The sequence below is a fragment of the Euprymna scolopes genome, chromosome 20, assembly GCF_053919585.1.
Source record: "Euprymna scolopes isolate OS-2025 chromosome 20, ASM5391958v1, whole genome shotgun sequence".
Lineage (NCBI taxonomy): Eukaryota > Metazoa > Mollusca > Cephalopoda > Sepiida > Sepiolidae > Euprymna > Euprymna scolopes.
The window spans coordinates 98,525,061-98,542,066 of record NC_136501.1 but is presented as its reverse complement, the minus strand read 5'-3'; the positions used below and the strand labels follow the sequence as shown (position 1 = coordinate 98,542,066).

The 17,006-nt window shown below is 36.0% G+C and overlaps 1 long non-coding RNA gene across 1 annotated transcript in view; it reads left to right on the top strand.

Annotated features, from left to right (window-relative positions):
- The window catches only part of LOC145241555 (uncharacterized), a 391,973-nt gene extending 379,945 nt beyond the window's left edge, over positions 1–12,028 (top strand). The window contains exon 2 of the long non-coding RNA XR_013862581.1: positions 8,748–12,028. This is a non-coding gene — a long non-coding RNA (uncharacterized LOC145241555). The remainder of the gene's footprint in view (positions 1–8,747) is intronic.
- The last annotated feature ends 4,978 nt before the right edge of the window (positions 12,029–17,006 follow it).

Below are 17,006 nucleotides of genomic sequence, written 5' to 3'. Positions count from 1 at the left end.
GCAAATGTTCCGATTTTCATGAACAATTTTTTCCATTCCTTGTGTGATAAAATAAAATAAACATTATATCGACTATTTTTGCTTTCCGGTTTAATGTTATATTTTATTATTAGCTTTTTGTATGGTCGCTTGAATAAAAATCTACATTTGTGGCAAGATCAATATTGATGCTGGTATCATCTTCCGTATACGTTGCTTGTATAATTTACTTCCGCATATAACTGGTGTGATTCCGATTTGTCAAACACTGATCTCTTAAATTGCAGATATGGTTTGTGTCCGAAAAGTAGCGGAACTCTGTATGCTACTATCCCTGCGGAGGAAAGTACATCGAGCTGCCCATTATGTAGGGATGTTTGTTGAACGCCAAGCCAACAGCACCTATATTTTCACGTTTTACACACAATAAAAATAGGTAATACTCTTTACATCAAGAGGTTGATATGGCATCGCCTCCGCCTCCTTACAGTTAAAGTTTTCTACAAATAAATAATTTTCCGGACATTAAGTAATGTAATATTTTTGTTAGAAGTGATGACTATCGTTGTACGCGCTAGCGCGCACTGACTAAAGAAAAGATTTGGACAGATATTGTAAAATAGCCCTAAAAATGGAATGTTTTTCTTTGTCCGCAAAGAGCCCCTGGGGCACAACCAAGAGTTATCGCGAAGTATAGACAACGTAACGTCTTTTTGGCGTCGTTAGAAGTGATTAACAGCAAGAATTCTACATTCATTCTACAGCGAAAATTATTACGCCCTGCTGAAACTTTGAAGACTAGAAGCAGACGCTTTTATGAAATGTGACAAGCGCATGCTTTTATTAAAAAATGTTAGACTAACCATGTCCAGTATGGTCAGCTTATCTTATACCAAGGTTTTAAGTAGTTAATACAACGAATTAATGCATAAGCTCGGTACTCGTTACAGTATTTCTTTTTGCGAAAGTATATTAAAATAAAACAAATATAGTATTAGGATGTTTGTCATGTTAAACTAAACTATACTCCCAACGTATGTGTATGATTTAATCTATAGCATTTTTAACTCTAAATTGTTAAACTATACACTTTTCTACAAGAAAAAAGGTTTTGCTATTTTTTTTTTATGGTCAGACAAGTAAACACCCAGTTACAACTTGACCTTTCGTGGTTTTGTGACATTGCAGTTTTTTGTAAATTATGTCCATTTGTTAGTAGCACTTTACAATAGAATTTCTCCAACGGCTAGTGGGCATAATCTTCATACTTATACTAATATATCACATATGTGTAAGAATCATAATGCGTTGTTATTTAGTGTCAAATGTATGTGGGCTTATAAATACGAGGTAAAAAAAACATATATAATTTATATTTACAAGTAACTTAATAGGCATGCGGAACAAATATATATATATATATACACACATACACACACGCACACAAAAGTGAACGTGTCTGTGTGTACATTTCCTTGCGCAATAACTGTCAATTTTTAGTCTACTGACTCGAAATTTGATATACAAGGTACTGAGATTTGGAAAAATCTTTGTGGTCGGTTTTCGGTCAGAAATTTGGCGATAAAGGACTCAAAGTCATACGATTTTACTTTTTGAGAACTGTACTAAACTCCGGCATATTTTGGGTTTAAACACTTGATATTTTTGATATAGGTTCCTTTGACATGGATCTAAATTAATATCTTGATTTTAGCCCCAACCAATTAAAAAAGGTGTTGTTAGTTTTTTTTATTGTAAAACTAATTTAAGAGAAACGGAAATAGGTCAGGCAAGTAAAGACCACTTTCGTGGTTTTTGGACTAAACTTCATTGACTCATGTTATAATATTGCCCTCCTTTTGTGTTACATATTTAAAATATTGATTTAAAGTGATGAGAAATATTATATTTAATACGAAAATAAATGGATCTTTGTATCTGATCGTTTGAAAGTATATTTAAAAAATGTCCTTCACACACGTGCAATATTAAAAAAAAAATGTATGCTTTGTCTACTTACTCCAAACCGAACAAAATTATATAACTTGTAAAAAGTAAAAAAAAATGAAGCATGCATTTATCCCAGGAGTACAAAGGAGGCGAAACAAATATCAAAGTTCAGCATTTGCCCCCACCCCATTATACCCCCAAAGTCCCTAAGGGATAAACATATTTAAATTTGAGTTCAGCACCATGCAAAACAGCTAAATAGATATACACAGAATATGTTGGACAAATATTTTACAAATAGACCCCAAAATGGGGTGTTTTTATTAGCCGTCAAATAGCGCCAGGAGCACAACGAAGAATTATCGCGAAGTATACGAAACAAAATGTTATCGAAATCAGTTAGTTACAAATTTTCAGACAGTTTTAGACAAAGCAAGGAAACATTTGTTTCAATAAGCGCGAAAGTGTTAATTTCAGCTATTTTAACCCGATTATATATATATATATATATATATTCATATATATATATATATATATATACATATATATATATATATGTATATATAACTTTAGTTCTTTTTATCTATATTCAAAACCGACACCAACACTTAGGCAGAACTCGTTATAAAATTATTTTAAAAAATAGATTATTGAGTGCAATCACTATAATCGAAACCGAAACAAAAAGTGTGAAGAATTCTTAGTAAAACTGTTTATAAAAACATTAAATGCCTTAAATGTTATCAGATATAATCAACACCGAAACCAAAACTTATGGAAAATTCTTGATAAAATTATATATTACAAGACATGAAAGTGCATAGCAATAAAACAGCCTGGATGTAAGCGTGACACAGAAAATAACATATGCTATGGAATTAATACATGGGTTTTTTTTTCACGGGGAATTTTAAAAGAGAAACAAACATACGAAATGGAGAGCGAAAATGTTCAAAAGGTGGGTGCTCAATGTACGCTAATGACTTAATAAAATAGAGTTGTCTCTCTGGAATCTATAATGACATATCCAACAGCGCCGGCGAACGTTATGGATTTGATTTCATTTAGAGTTGCACTTTTTTTGTTTACAAAGACTTTCGGTGGATGTTACTTCGGACAAATTTTTATGTTCCAATGACATACTATATAATACAGATTTTTAAGTAAATATTATAAGTTTCGGCAAATTTTTACTTAGTTTCCAACGTAACATTTTTTCCATAGAGAATTATCAAGGCTCAGAATCCACTCGAGAATTAAAGTTAAAGAGAGTGCACGAGTCAATTGGACATTATAGTAATCGTTAGTAATGGAAACTCGGTAAAATTCTTAATTTAAGTGAAACGGCTCATCAACATGTTTACGTTGGACTTGAACACAACCGTATTATAGTAAGCTAGAAAGAATCAAACGAGACGTGCAGTTCTAAGAAAGAAACTCCGTTCACGGAATCAGCGTTTAGGTTTAGGCATAGATAAAGAGTGGGGGAAATTATTGATAGTGTTTTCAGCTAGACGAATGTTTCTCGGGAAAGTTGTGCGAGGCGGGCATAGATTGGGGCTCAGACAAACATTTGCCATCAAATAACGATAGCGAAAAAGTAGACTCGCAACATGTGTAATTTGAGAAAGAGTTTGCAGGAAAGAGATAAGGGCATGTCTTACTAGGCTACGAAATCTATTTTGAACTCTATCAGGGCAGTATAAGTCATTTCTAGCAGCCTCTGCTGAGATGTGGCAACAGTACTCGATTCTTGGACGTACCAGCTTTTATAGAGGTAGAGAATTGAATCAACAGTGAGATATCTACTGGATCGATAAAAGGATCCCACCATTTTCCCTGCGATTTTGGCAACATATTCGATGTATGGGTTCCATTCTAGATCAGGAGTAAAGGTGAATCACAGAAGCTTGTCAAAACATGAAGACTCCCCAAGACTAGAGCCATTCATTTAAATTGATGCCAGATGGGGATCATAATGTTGATTGAAGTTTCGTTTTAGATGCATTAAAATTAACCAGCCACCTCTTTCCCCATTGTACCACGGGTTCTGGATCAGAGGAGAGAGAGAACGTTAGAGAGAACTTGATTGTCTTTGATGTGCTACCATAGATAGTAGTGGCATCAGCATATATGTCTATGAATGATGTAAGGATGTGATTTGGAAGATCGTTAATGTAGATCAGAAAGCGAGCTGAGCGTCGGATTGAGCGCTGAGGGACTCCAGCATTAATACTGTGAGCTTAGGATTTCTGCCCATCCACCACTTCTCTCATGAACCAATCAGAGTGAAATGATTTAATAACAGAAATGACGTTTCCAACTATACCGTAGCTGGGGATCTTGTGAAGTAAACCTTTATGACACCCCCTATCAAAGGGTTTGGATATGTTAAAAGCAATTGCCCCAGAAAGGTAGCCTCCATCGAAAGATTCGCTAATCCTATGAGATATAACTGTAAGCACATCTGTTGTAGTTCTAGAACAACGGAACTTATATTGTACTCACTTATTTCGTTTAAAATGACTTAAAAGTTTTCGGATACACTAAACATGGCTGTTTCGTTTAAAGTTTTCTTCAAATAAGTAGTTTTCTGGATATTAAGTAATGTTATACTTTTTGTTAGAAGTGATGCCATTGTTGTACGCGTAAAACCGCATATTTTTGTCATAATTAATATACAAACTATTCCATACTTAGGTATAACATATAGTGATCAAACGGGTTACGCATAGTCTAGTACATACTAAGAACAAAGAAAAAAAAAAGAATATTAGTTTTTTTAAATGATGATGTCGGCGTTACTGATTTCAAGATTGTTTGAATACCTTTTCGATTTAATAAAAATCGGCGGAATTTATGTTGGATAAACATTTGATTGGACAGCTGTTATGTTATACCGCACATGTTCATTTATTTTTCTTTAAAATTTGATAATTCCTTTTTGCTAATAAGCAAGAGCGGAATGAATTCAAAAATTGAAACATCCTTTGCATAACTGATGCAGCGCTACGAAACAGGTGCTGTTTTTAATTGAATATTTTACACGCTTTTAGAAATAAACGGTCAGAAGATCAACACATTAATATTTGCAATAGTGACCTTGTTATTGATTTTTATAAACCTATATATATATATATATATATATATGTGTGTGTGTGTGTATCTAGGTGTATTTATGGGTGTATGTGTTTGCATGATTTATATTATACACTTAAGTTGCTTGCCTACACGTATATGAACCATAATGTCATAGAATGTAATACACATTTTTTTGGATTTTGTAAAAAAAAAAAAAAAAAAAGGTATAAGATTCTACTCAATCAAACATTTGCAAAGTTTCTTACGCCTTTTTTTTTTTTTGATATTATGTTTTGTATATGTTCTGACTTTTTGTCTTTTCTGTGTTATTTTTGTTGTATTGTATTAGAATTCATAGCAGGGGATCCACGAAGAAGATTTACTATCTGATTATGAGCTAACATCTAGAAAAATCAATGAATATAAAATAATGCTGGAAACAGCGTGAACAGACAAAATAAACAAAATGAACATTTAAAAAATTATCACCATATCACATGCACACATGCATCAAATATACGTATTTCTGCTGCTCGTATATATGTACCAACATAAATTAGCATTTGTATTGGTAATGCATGATCATATACACGCTCCATAAAAAAGGGCTAGGCACACACACACATATTTATATATATATATATATATATATATATATATATATATATATAAACTATTTCATGTAAACACAAATTATTATAAAAATATATCATTCTATACGTACATTTTAAGTATTTACTTCAACTGTGCTCGGTCTATAAGTAGAGCTAGGTAGTAAGTTATGGAAATATATATTGCAGTTAAGCTACATCTACTATCACTCTCGTAAGAATTCCTCAGGTTTATGTGCAATATATATATATATATATATATATATAAATATAAAGAAAAATATATAATATATATATATATATATTATGCTACGAATGTTCATGAGAATGAAAGCCAGAAAATTGTGTGTGCCTTAAATGCCATATATATATATATATATATATATATATATATATATATATGGCAGTTAAGGAACACAAAATTATCTGAGTTTCATGCAGTCCTGTTTCGTTGTATTACATCTCATCAGGGGCGCTAGAATAGCATTTCTCCCTAGCCAAGGATTGAACCTAGAACCGTCGTACAAATATCGAAAAGTTGGCTAAAAACTAATTCCTTCACCTTCACTGATATTTTTTCTACAAGCAGATGCCGCTTTTTGTTCGCTGATGTTTTCGAAAGTCATCCCCCATTTTCGATTTACTAGCCCTTATTTAAACCTTCCCCCTACAGGTTTGGCAATGGACGTAACGGCAAGTACGTCACTTTTATTTCACGTTTCTTTTCTCCATCGCGGTAGGGATTCGTGCCTTCCTGAATACAACTGTTTTGTATTGTTTTTTTTTGGGGGGGCGGCACACACCTCCAAACACCCAGACAACGCCGGGATCCCCGGCTAGTTACTTTTAGTAATATAAAACTTATTAATATAAAATGACGTGCTATATATTTCATTTAGTGTTACTTGTTCTACAATGCATTTTCACTTTTTTTCAAATCGGCGAAATATCATAAACATAGAACGAAACCTATAAAATGATATTAGAATAAGACAGTCCTCTTAAATGTTATTTTACTTCAAGGTTGGTTGAAAACATTTACCGACCCAAAAATGCGTTTCATATTGCTATTTTTCTTTTTTAATATTTGCGATTCAGTCTTAGTTTAATGATCAGCGGTGTGATTATATTTAAAAGAAAAACGCCCTTTGTGTTTTGAAGAAAATTAACGCCTCTTGATAGGCCATTTTGCTATTAATGATTAAACCATTAGTCTAGTTTTTTGATGAGACCCATATTTTGAAGGAAATTAATTTTGCTATTGATGTTTATTATCTTTGTCGAAAATAACAAAAACAGAAATTCTTAAGATGTGTTCCTTTAATCTACGCGTATATCGATCAAATTCTCTTTCAACTGTAAGCATAAGTAATAACAAATCATATTTTTAAGTAAGCACCATGAACCGATGATCATTATGCGACAAATAGGCTTCAGACTTACAGTGACACTGAATCATGGACGTTTTAGTGAAATTAAAACATGGCGAACAATAAAAATAATTTCAATTGTAACCATGACAGTTTAATTAACATATTTAAAAACACTAAGCAACATAAGAATATAAAACAGACGACCAAATTTACATTTAAATTGTAACTAATATTTCAAATTTCACGATGAAAGGACGATTAAAATGAACTTTTGAAATATAAGGTTTACACGCAGAGGTAAGTACAGTTTGAAAGGCATAGAAATCTATAAGTAAAACATTTCAATCATAAGCATCGCACACTTACGAAGAATGATTAAATTTAACTTTGTTATATTAGTTTAAATTTAGAGTTAAAAAGAGTAAAGCTATATATATATATATATATATATATATATATATGAGCAAACAGTTAATAAAATATGTTAAAAACACTTTGAAATGAGTTAAAAACATATTTAATCTGAAAAGGAAACACTAGATAAATGGATAGTCCTTAATCAGCGGAGTTTCGAAGAAATACTCTCCTTCTCATCAGAGGGTAGGAATTAGCAAAATGCAGGATCGGATTTTGCATGCAGAACTATTTGATGAATCCGATCCTGCATTTTGCTAATTCCTACCCTCTGATGAGAAGGAGAGTATTTCTTCGAAACTCCCCGGATTAAGGACTATCCATTTATCTAGTGTTTCCTATTCAGATTCAATATGTTTTTAACTCATTTCACAGTGGTTTTTAACCTATTTCCTTAACTGTTTGCTCATATTATAAGCTTTATTTCCTATTTGGCATTATCGAGCTTTTATATCTGGCGGATATAATTTTATAAATATTAATTCTTTAATATTTATAATTTACTTTAATTTTACCATCTTGGATCATTTTGGTAAATTCAATTGTGATTTTCATTATATATATATATGTGTGTGTGTGTGTGTGTGTGTGTGTGTGTAGGCTTACTGTTTACAATTTACTATGAATGACAAAGCTTTTTTTTTATAAACTAGCCTAGATATCCGGCGTTGCCTTGGTGTTTTGATGTGTGTGTAGTAGGTAGGCAGGCTGGAACCCTTACCGCAAAGCATGAAAAGAACATGAAAAAAACTTGACGTTGCCGTTGCATCCATCGCCAAACGGAAAGTGGCGAAGGTTTAAATTAAGGCTAGTCAATCGAAAAGAGGGGATGACTTTCGAAAATATCGGCGAAAAAAGCGACACCTCCCTGTAGAAAAATGCCCAGTTAAAGGGAAAGGCGTTAATGTTTTTAAACAATTTTTCGATGTTTGTCCTCCAAAAGGACCCAGCTTCAAAACGATTCCGATATCTGGAAATACATTACCTCTGTCGAAAGTTTTAGGCAAACATATGCACATATATACATACATTTTAATAGGCAGGTGAGATTTATATTACATTTAGCCTGCGTTTATTTATTTATTCGTAAATGTCCGATGTTTTTCAAGTAAGTAAAGGTTTTTTAGTGCGCTGAATCCAAAAAATGCTTTCCGTTTCCTTGGATCAGGTCTTGGTTTTTAGATATGAGAAGTGCGATTTTTGGCATTGAATAGAATTAAGTACAAGAAACACGAGGCTGCATGTGTAGCCTACTCTTTTTATTTTTTATTTTGTATAAAAATTATACTGTAGCTTCTCGAAACTGATACTGACACCTAATGTTTTTGTGTACTTTCAGGAAGCTGAAACCCAAACTGAATTGACTACATTGACAACACTGAAACTGAAAATGGTTTAGGAAAGTGTGATCTCCAATCAATATGGATGATTTTGTAAGAATTTGTGCTTTTTACAAGAATTAGTGCTTCTTGTGTTTCTATTTTGAACAGTAATGTTGGATTGAGAGAAAATGAGATGCAAATCCTGGTGATAGGTTCTACTACATATGTGGTCACGTGATTCTTCATCGTCGACTAGCAAATATTTTTTGGAAGAAGGCAGATCATGCTTACTTTGGAGTGAAGCTTAGGGGCCGGACATTTGCACACCATTTTAGCTGCAAAACATGTGGCGATAACTTGCCTTATAGGAGAAATAAACAAAAGCAGAGTTTGGTATTCGAAACGAAACTCCCGAAAACACAGCAAAGCAAAAGAAAACAATAGCTAGTTCAAGCCCCGTACTATAAGAATGTAGAAACAATATATATTTATAGTTTTTATATCATTATGAGCTATCTGAAATTTTACCTTGGAGATAAGGGGCCGTTTTGGCTGTAGTCGATGGTAAAACTTTTAGTATAGAATTTAAGGTTTAAGCACTATCTTTTACGCTTTTTTCTATAAAATTACAAGAATATTATACAAATACACGCATACAACACATTTTACATATGATTTTTTTAATAATGGCCGAGGTAAAATAGTTATTGAATGTAAGGTGATTATGATTTAAGTTTATTTGTATTTGTGTGTGTGTTTTTAGTTCAAATTTACAGATGGACTGTTTACATCATACTTTAAGCTCCGATATTGTATTCGGCCGGGAAGCAGGCCCGCGGAACAGTGTTCCAGGTCTGGGCAGTTTTAGTTAAGACGCTCTGTCAATCGAATCAGCGTTTAGATTTAGGCACTTATATAAAGTGTGGGAGAATTGTTGGTTCTGATTTTAATAAGTCGAGTGTTTTCTTGTGAAAGTTCGACAAGGAGAGGGCCAAAGCTAGATCAGACGAGCACTTGCCATACAAATAATAAAGCAAAAAGAGGCTGGCAATATCTTTTCTGTAGAAAAACTGTTTCCAGAAAAAGAAAAGTTCACTAACCTACTAGGTATCGAAGCCGGGTATAAACTCTAGGCAAGATAAAACGTTCATTCCATGAGAGATGTGTTTAAAATAATTTAAAATCAAGCGTGACAGAATGTCGATGTTATTAACGTAAAAATGTTAAATGCATCGCAGCAACTTCAGTCGCATCTCTTTCAAGACGCACCTTTTATTTTGAAGAAAATTAATTTAGCCTTCATATTCATTTTCTCCCTCGTTAAATCAATCTTTTGAGTCGATAGCCTTTGATCATTTTGATATTCAAAGACGGGAACAAAAAGCAAACAACATTCGAATCGTTATACATTTCAATTTTGGAATAAATGACCTCATTCTTATTCCGCAGATTTCTTTGGAGAAAATTAAGATTCCAATCATAATTGTGCAACCTTGGTAAATAGTAATTCTGTGTCAACATATTTTGATCAACTCTCGATTGCATAACACTTCGAACCTATAACAATAATAATGGGGCTTATTTTATATTGAAATACATCAAATGTTTTGGCTGTATCGCCATTGCAAATAAATCGGCTCAGAAGTAAATAATATCTGCCGAAAGAGGGCATTAAGGGGCCTCAATTTATGCGGTCTAACTACTGTGTCTTAGAACATGTTTTATATTTAGTTTTATTTGACATCAGCCGAAATTGCTAGAAATCAAAGTGAACGATCATGAGCTGACTGATTATATGAGGTATCTCAAAAAGTAAGCAAAGGCTAGAGAGGGAAAAGAGTTAACGAACAAGGGGGACATAAGGAAAAACAGGAGGAGCAAGCTAAAAAGGGAATATAGAGCTATAAAAATGGGGGTTAAGAGCTAGAAAAAATAAGGGCAATATAGAAAAATGGTGGGGGAGCTAGAAGAATGGGGGGAGAGCTAGAAATATGGGGGGAGCAAGAAAAGTGGGGGCGGGAGAGAGCTAGAAAAATTGGGGGAGAGAGAGCTAGAAAAATGGGGATTCGCGAAAAATGAGGGTCGGGAGAGAGCGTGAAAAAGGGAAGGATAAATAGGGAGCGAAAAAGGAAAGGGAGAAACATAGCTAAAAATTAGGGGAGAAAGAGCCAGCTAAAAATAAGTGTAGAAACAGCTAGCTTAAATTTAGGGACAAAGGGAAAAAGAGGTAGGTCAAATTTAGGGGGGGGGAAGTGTAGCAAAAATTAGGACACAAGAGGTAGCAAAAAAAGGGTGAGAAAGAAAGGGAACCAGAGAGAGACAGAGATAAACCGTGACAACCAGAGAGAGACAGAGATAGACCGTGACAACCAGAGAGAGACAGAGATTGACCGTGAGAAAGAGAGATAGACCATGAGAAAGAGAAAGAGAGATAGACCGTTAGAAAGAGAAACAGAGATAGACCGTTAGAAAGAGAAAGAGAGATAGACCGTTAGAAAGAGAAAGAGAGATAGACCGTTAGAAAGAGAAAGAGAGATAGACCGTTAGAAAGAGAAAGAGAGATAGACCGTTAGAAAGAGAAAGAGAGATATACCGTTAGAAAGAGAAAGAGAGATATACCGTTAGAAAGAGAAAGAGAGATATACCGTTAGAAAGAGAAAGAGAGATATACCGTGAGAAAGAGAAAGAGAGATATACCGTGAGAAAGAGAAAGAGAGATATACCGTGAGAAAGAGAAAGAGAGATAGACCGTGAGAAAGAGAAAGAGAGATAGACCGTGAGAAAGAGAGACAGACCGTGAGAAAGAGAGACAGACCGTGAGAAAGAGAGACAGACCGTGAGAAAGAGAGACAGACCGTGAGAAAGAGAGACAGACCGTGAGAAAGAGAGACAGACCGTGAGAAAGAGAGACAGACCGTGAGAAAGAGTGACAGACCGTGAGAAAGAGTGACAGACCGTGAGAAAGAGAGACAGACCGTGAGAAAGAGAGACAGACCGTGAGAAAGAGAGACAGACCGTGAGAAAGAGAGACAGACCGTGAGAAAGAGAGACAGACCGTGAGAAAGAGAGACAGACCGTGAGAAAGAGAGACAGACCGTGAGAAAAGGAGACAGACCGTGAGAAAGAGAGACAGACCGTGAGAAAGAGAGACAGACCGTGAGAAGGAGAGACATACCGTGAGAAAGAGAGATATACCGTGAGAAAGAGAGATATACCGTGAGAAAGAGAGATAGACCGTGAGAAAGAGAGATAGACCGTGAGAAAGAGAGATAGATCGTGAGAAAGAGAGATAGATCGTGAGAAAGAGAGATAGATCGTGAGAAAGAGAGATAGATCGTGAGAAAGAGAAAGAGAGATAGATCGTGAGAAAGAGAAAGAGAGATAGATCGTGAGAAAGAGAAAGAGAGATAGATCGTGAGAAAGAGAAAGAGAGATAGATCGTGAGAAAGAGAAAGAGAGATAGATCGTGAGAAAGAGAAAGAGAGATAGATCGTGAGAAAGAGAAAGAGAGATAGATCGTGAGAAAGAGAAAGAGAGATAGATCGTGAGAAAGAGAAAGAGAGATAGATCGTGAGAAAGAGAAAGAGAGATAGATCGTGAGAAAGAGAAAGAGAGATAGATCGTGAGAAAGAGAAAGAGAGATAGAACATGAGAAAGAGAAATAGACCCTGAGAAAGAGAAAGATAAATAGACCGTGAGAAAGAGAAAGATAAATAGACCGTGAGAAAGAGAAAGATAAATAGACCGTGAGAAAGAGAAAGATAAATAGACCGTGAGAAAGAGAAAGATAAATAGACCGTGAGAAAGAGAAAGATAAATAGACCGTGAGAAAGAGAAAGAAAGATAGACCGTGAGAAAGAGAAAGAAAGATAGACCGTGAGAAAGAGAAAGAAAGATAGACCGTGAGAAAGAGAAAGAAAGATAGACCGTGAGAAAGAGAGAGAGACCGTGAGAGAGATAGAGACCGTGAGAGAGATAGAGACCGTGAGAGAGATAGAGACCGTGAGAGAGATAGAGACCGTGAGAGAGATAGAGACCGTGAGAGAGATAGAGACCGTGAGAGAGATAGAGACCGTGAGAGAGATAGAGACCGTGAGAGAGATAGAGACCGTGAGAGAGATAGAGACCGTGTGAGAGATAGAGACCGTGTGAGAGATAGAGACCGTGTGAGAGAGAGAGACCGTGTGAGAGAGAGACCGTGTGAGAGAGAGACCGTGTGAGAGAGAGACCGTGAGAGAGAGACCGTGAGAGAGAGACCGTGAGAGAGAAAGACCGTGAGAGAGAAAGACCGTGAGAGAGAAAGACCGTGAGAGAGAGAGAGACCGTGAGAGAGAGAGAGACCGTGAGAGAGAGAGAGACCGTGTGAGAGATAGAGACCGTGTGAGAGATAGAGACCGTGTGAGAGATAGAGACCGTGTGAGAGATAGAGACCGTGTGAGAGATAGAGACCGTGTGAGAGATAGAGACCGTGTGAGAGATAGAGACCGTGTGAGAGATAGAGACCGTGTGAGAGATAGAGACCGTGTGAGAGATAGAGACCGTGTGAGAGATAGAGACCGTGTGAGAGATAGAGACCGTGTGAGAGATAGAGACCGTGTGAGAGATAGAGACCGTGTGAGAGATAGAGACCGTGTGAGAGATAGAGATCGTGTGAGAGATAGAGATCGTGTGAGAGATAGAGATCGTGTGAGAGATAGAGACCTTGTGAGAGATAGAGACCGTGAGAGATAGAGACCGTGAGAGAGAGAGACCGTGTGAGAGAGAGAGACCGTGTGAGAGAGACCGTGTGAGAGAGAGAGACCGTGAGAGAGAGACCGTGAGAGAGATAGAGACCGTGTGAGAGATAGAGACCGTGTGAGAGATAGAGACCGTGTGAGAGATAGAGACCGTGTGAGAGATAGAGACCGTGTGAGAGATAGATATCGTGTGAGAGATAGAGACCTTGTGAGAGATAGAGACCGTGTGAGAGAGAGAGAGACCGTGTGAGAGAGAGAGACCGTGTGAGAGAGACCGTGTGAGAGAGAGAGACCGTGAGAGAGAGACCGTGTGAGAGAGAGAGAGACCGTGTGAGAGAGACCGTGTGAGAGAGAGAGACCGTGAGAGAGAGACCGTGTGAGAGACCGTGAGAGGGACCGTGAGAGAGAGACCGTGAGAGAGAGACCGTGAGAGAGAGACCGTGAGAGAGAGACTGTGCGAGAGAGACCGTGAGAGAGAGAGAGAGCCCGTGAGAGAGAGAGACCGTGAGAGAGTGAGACCGTGAGAGAGTGAGACCGTGAGAGAGAGAGAGAGAGAGAGAGGAAAGCTGCTGAACATCAGATAGACGAACGTTCTAGATATAGATAGTTTTATAAACAACGAAACTGCAGTAATATATCAGTTTGAAAAAAAAACTAAGGAGAATTCTGATAAAGGAATGGCGATAAGTAAGCGGGGTTGAGAGGCAGGATGATTTGAAGAAACAAACTCGAATAGAGCAAACGTGAGGGTAAAGAATCATGAACAAGCGGCAGAATTGGCAGAAGATGATAGGAAGAATGGAAAATTGGGCACAAAACGGGTGAGATATTCAGACAAGCGGCAGTACAGACATAAGGAAAAAAAGCATGAAATATCTTGAGAGACAGTGACTGAGAGACGAAAGTAAGTTTGTTTTTTGTCACAGAATGAAATGTACAAACCTATATAGACGTATCCGTAAAGAGTGGCAGCTTGTAGTTTGGGCTGCCTGACACGAGAATAAATAGCCGAAATTTGAGAATTAAAGTTGCACGTGACATCCTTCCGAACGCCATAAATGCGAATAGAAAATGCAATATTTTGACAATTTTCTGAGTTCCTATAAGATCCAACTCGAAGCTATTTTGAAAAACAATTGGTATGAGCTTCGACATTGATAAATATAGACGTGCACAGAATATTGATTTTATATTTTTAACTTTACATTGCATTCATAGAAAATGTAATGAATCAAAGCAGGTTAGCTATGAATCATTCAATGGGTATACGACGTTATATTTAACATGCATGTTTGTTTATATATGTATATTTCTTGGTAAAATATACAGTTATAAATACGTAATGCACCACCTGCTATGACTATATAACGCAATCTATGTATCTAGAAAACGAAAGTATGTAAGCTGACAGTGATAAGGCACTATATATAAGGTTAAGAAAAAAGATTTGCGGTTGTTACCTTTTAAATTCAGATGAACCTATCCCGGCTCAAACAAAAAATAAGCTTCATGAGAAGCAACGCACTTTTATCCAAGAAAAACTAGCGAACTTAGCATATCGCGTTCAGCTGGCGTGAAGGCGTTTTTCATATCTCAGATTTCTGAACAATTCCCACTCTGGAAGTTGTCGAGATGTTTGAAGTGATAGTCAGTAGGGCAGAGGTCTGGAGAGTATGAGGGATAAGGCAGAATTTATAAGTTCATCTGTTCAACTTCTACACGGTCGATCTATCAACGTACATTCACGCATTTGTGGGGATGATAATTCATTTTTTTTCTGTTGCCTAATGTTGGGTGATGCTGTCGAAGTTGCTTATGCATTCCATCGATTTGTTGGCAGTTTTTCTCAGCTTTAATCGTTTCGCCTGCATTACAAAAAACTAATTTATGGACCGGACAAAGACAACTAAATAGTCACCACGATTTTCGTCTACTGAAAATTTGGATCTCTGGGAATTTATGGAGCTTCTGCGTCCAACCATTGAGCTGAACGTCACCGGTTGTCGTAAAATACACTTTTCATCGCAAGTAATTACCGCATTTAGAAAGGGTTGTTTATACAGTGTAAAAGACAGAAAGACGACACTTAATAACAGCGTTTCATTTGGTTGACCTTCATATTGTAAGCACCCGTTTATAAGGATTTGTTTGTCTTTTATATGCCTCTCGCAAGTGGTTGAAAATCGTAAAATATGCAAGGTATAATTCAGAAGCTATCCATTGAAGAGGTGTACGAGAATTGGTTTCGACTAATGCTTATATTTTATCGTTTTCCATATCCGATTGCGACCACTACGCTCATTATCTTCAAGACTCGTCTCCGTCACGAGAATTGTATACCCCACCATTGTGCTGTGCGTTCAATAGCGGTTTCTGTGAAAAACGGGTCGTTGATATCTCGAGTGGTTTTAGCAGGTTTTCGGTGTTGCTGGAATTGAAATGAGAAAATGGTGCAAATTTGCCTTTTTTCAATAATTTATTCAACATTCCTAAAAGATTAAATGTTTTTTAAACAGGTGTGATTTAAACGATTTAAAACGAGAAATGGTCTTTTACATGATATTTAAAGAAAATGTACTGTATGAAAAATTTATTTAAAACATCGTTGGAAATCAGAATTAAATACACCGCAATAACTCATCTCAGCCTAAGAGAAAATATATATTACTAGCAGTTGATTCTGCGTTAATGAAAGCTGAGAATGATAGGATGTTTAAATACCAAAATATTCTGTACATTTTAAAAGAAATTGTAATTTTAATTTGCTCTATTATTAGAGCAATTATATGACTTTTTTAAGGATTAAAAAACTTACCTGGTTAATAATTCGGTGATCTATGCAATTAAGGTGCAAACGACTGCAATTAAAGCGACGATTAAGACTAAAAAACACATATCTAAGTTAGAACGTATGGGATAGAGAGTTACTGCCTGACATCCATTAAGATCCCCAATCCGTGTTTTGAACAACTTTTTTGTTTCAAGAATACTTTTATATTTTGTATATGCTGTTAAATACAAACCGCAAAAAAACCCTTTCAATTCTTTCCCAAGAAAACAAAATTCAGGATTTTTTTTAAATATCCCATCTTTAGAAAAAGATACCACATGTTAGTTTTAAATTAAACAGATTCATTTAAAAGGGTAATAAAAATTAAATCTAGCTCAGTCATTTTGTTCAAAAATTTAAATTTCTGACACATTTACCAGTAATGACATTCAAAATGCCGAGTTCTTTAATCTTTACTGAATATTTGATATTTGGCACGTGCCTAGGAAATAACATCGACATAAAGTCGATCAGATCCTAGATCCAGGTGCTCCAGGAATGACGACAAAGAAGAAAAGAAAAGGCAATATTCACTAAGATAAGGTCAGCGGGACTGACCGACATTTCAAGACATGCGTGATGGAATGTTTTGGCTTCATCTGTGCCATAAAATAGAGTAGCAGGCAACGAATGAGAAGAATAGAGAGCGGCGACGACAGGATGAGTAAGTGATAAGCGTTTCTCCATTGCCAATCACGCATGCACGCACG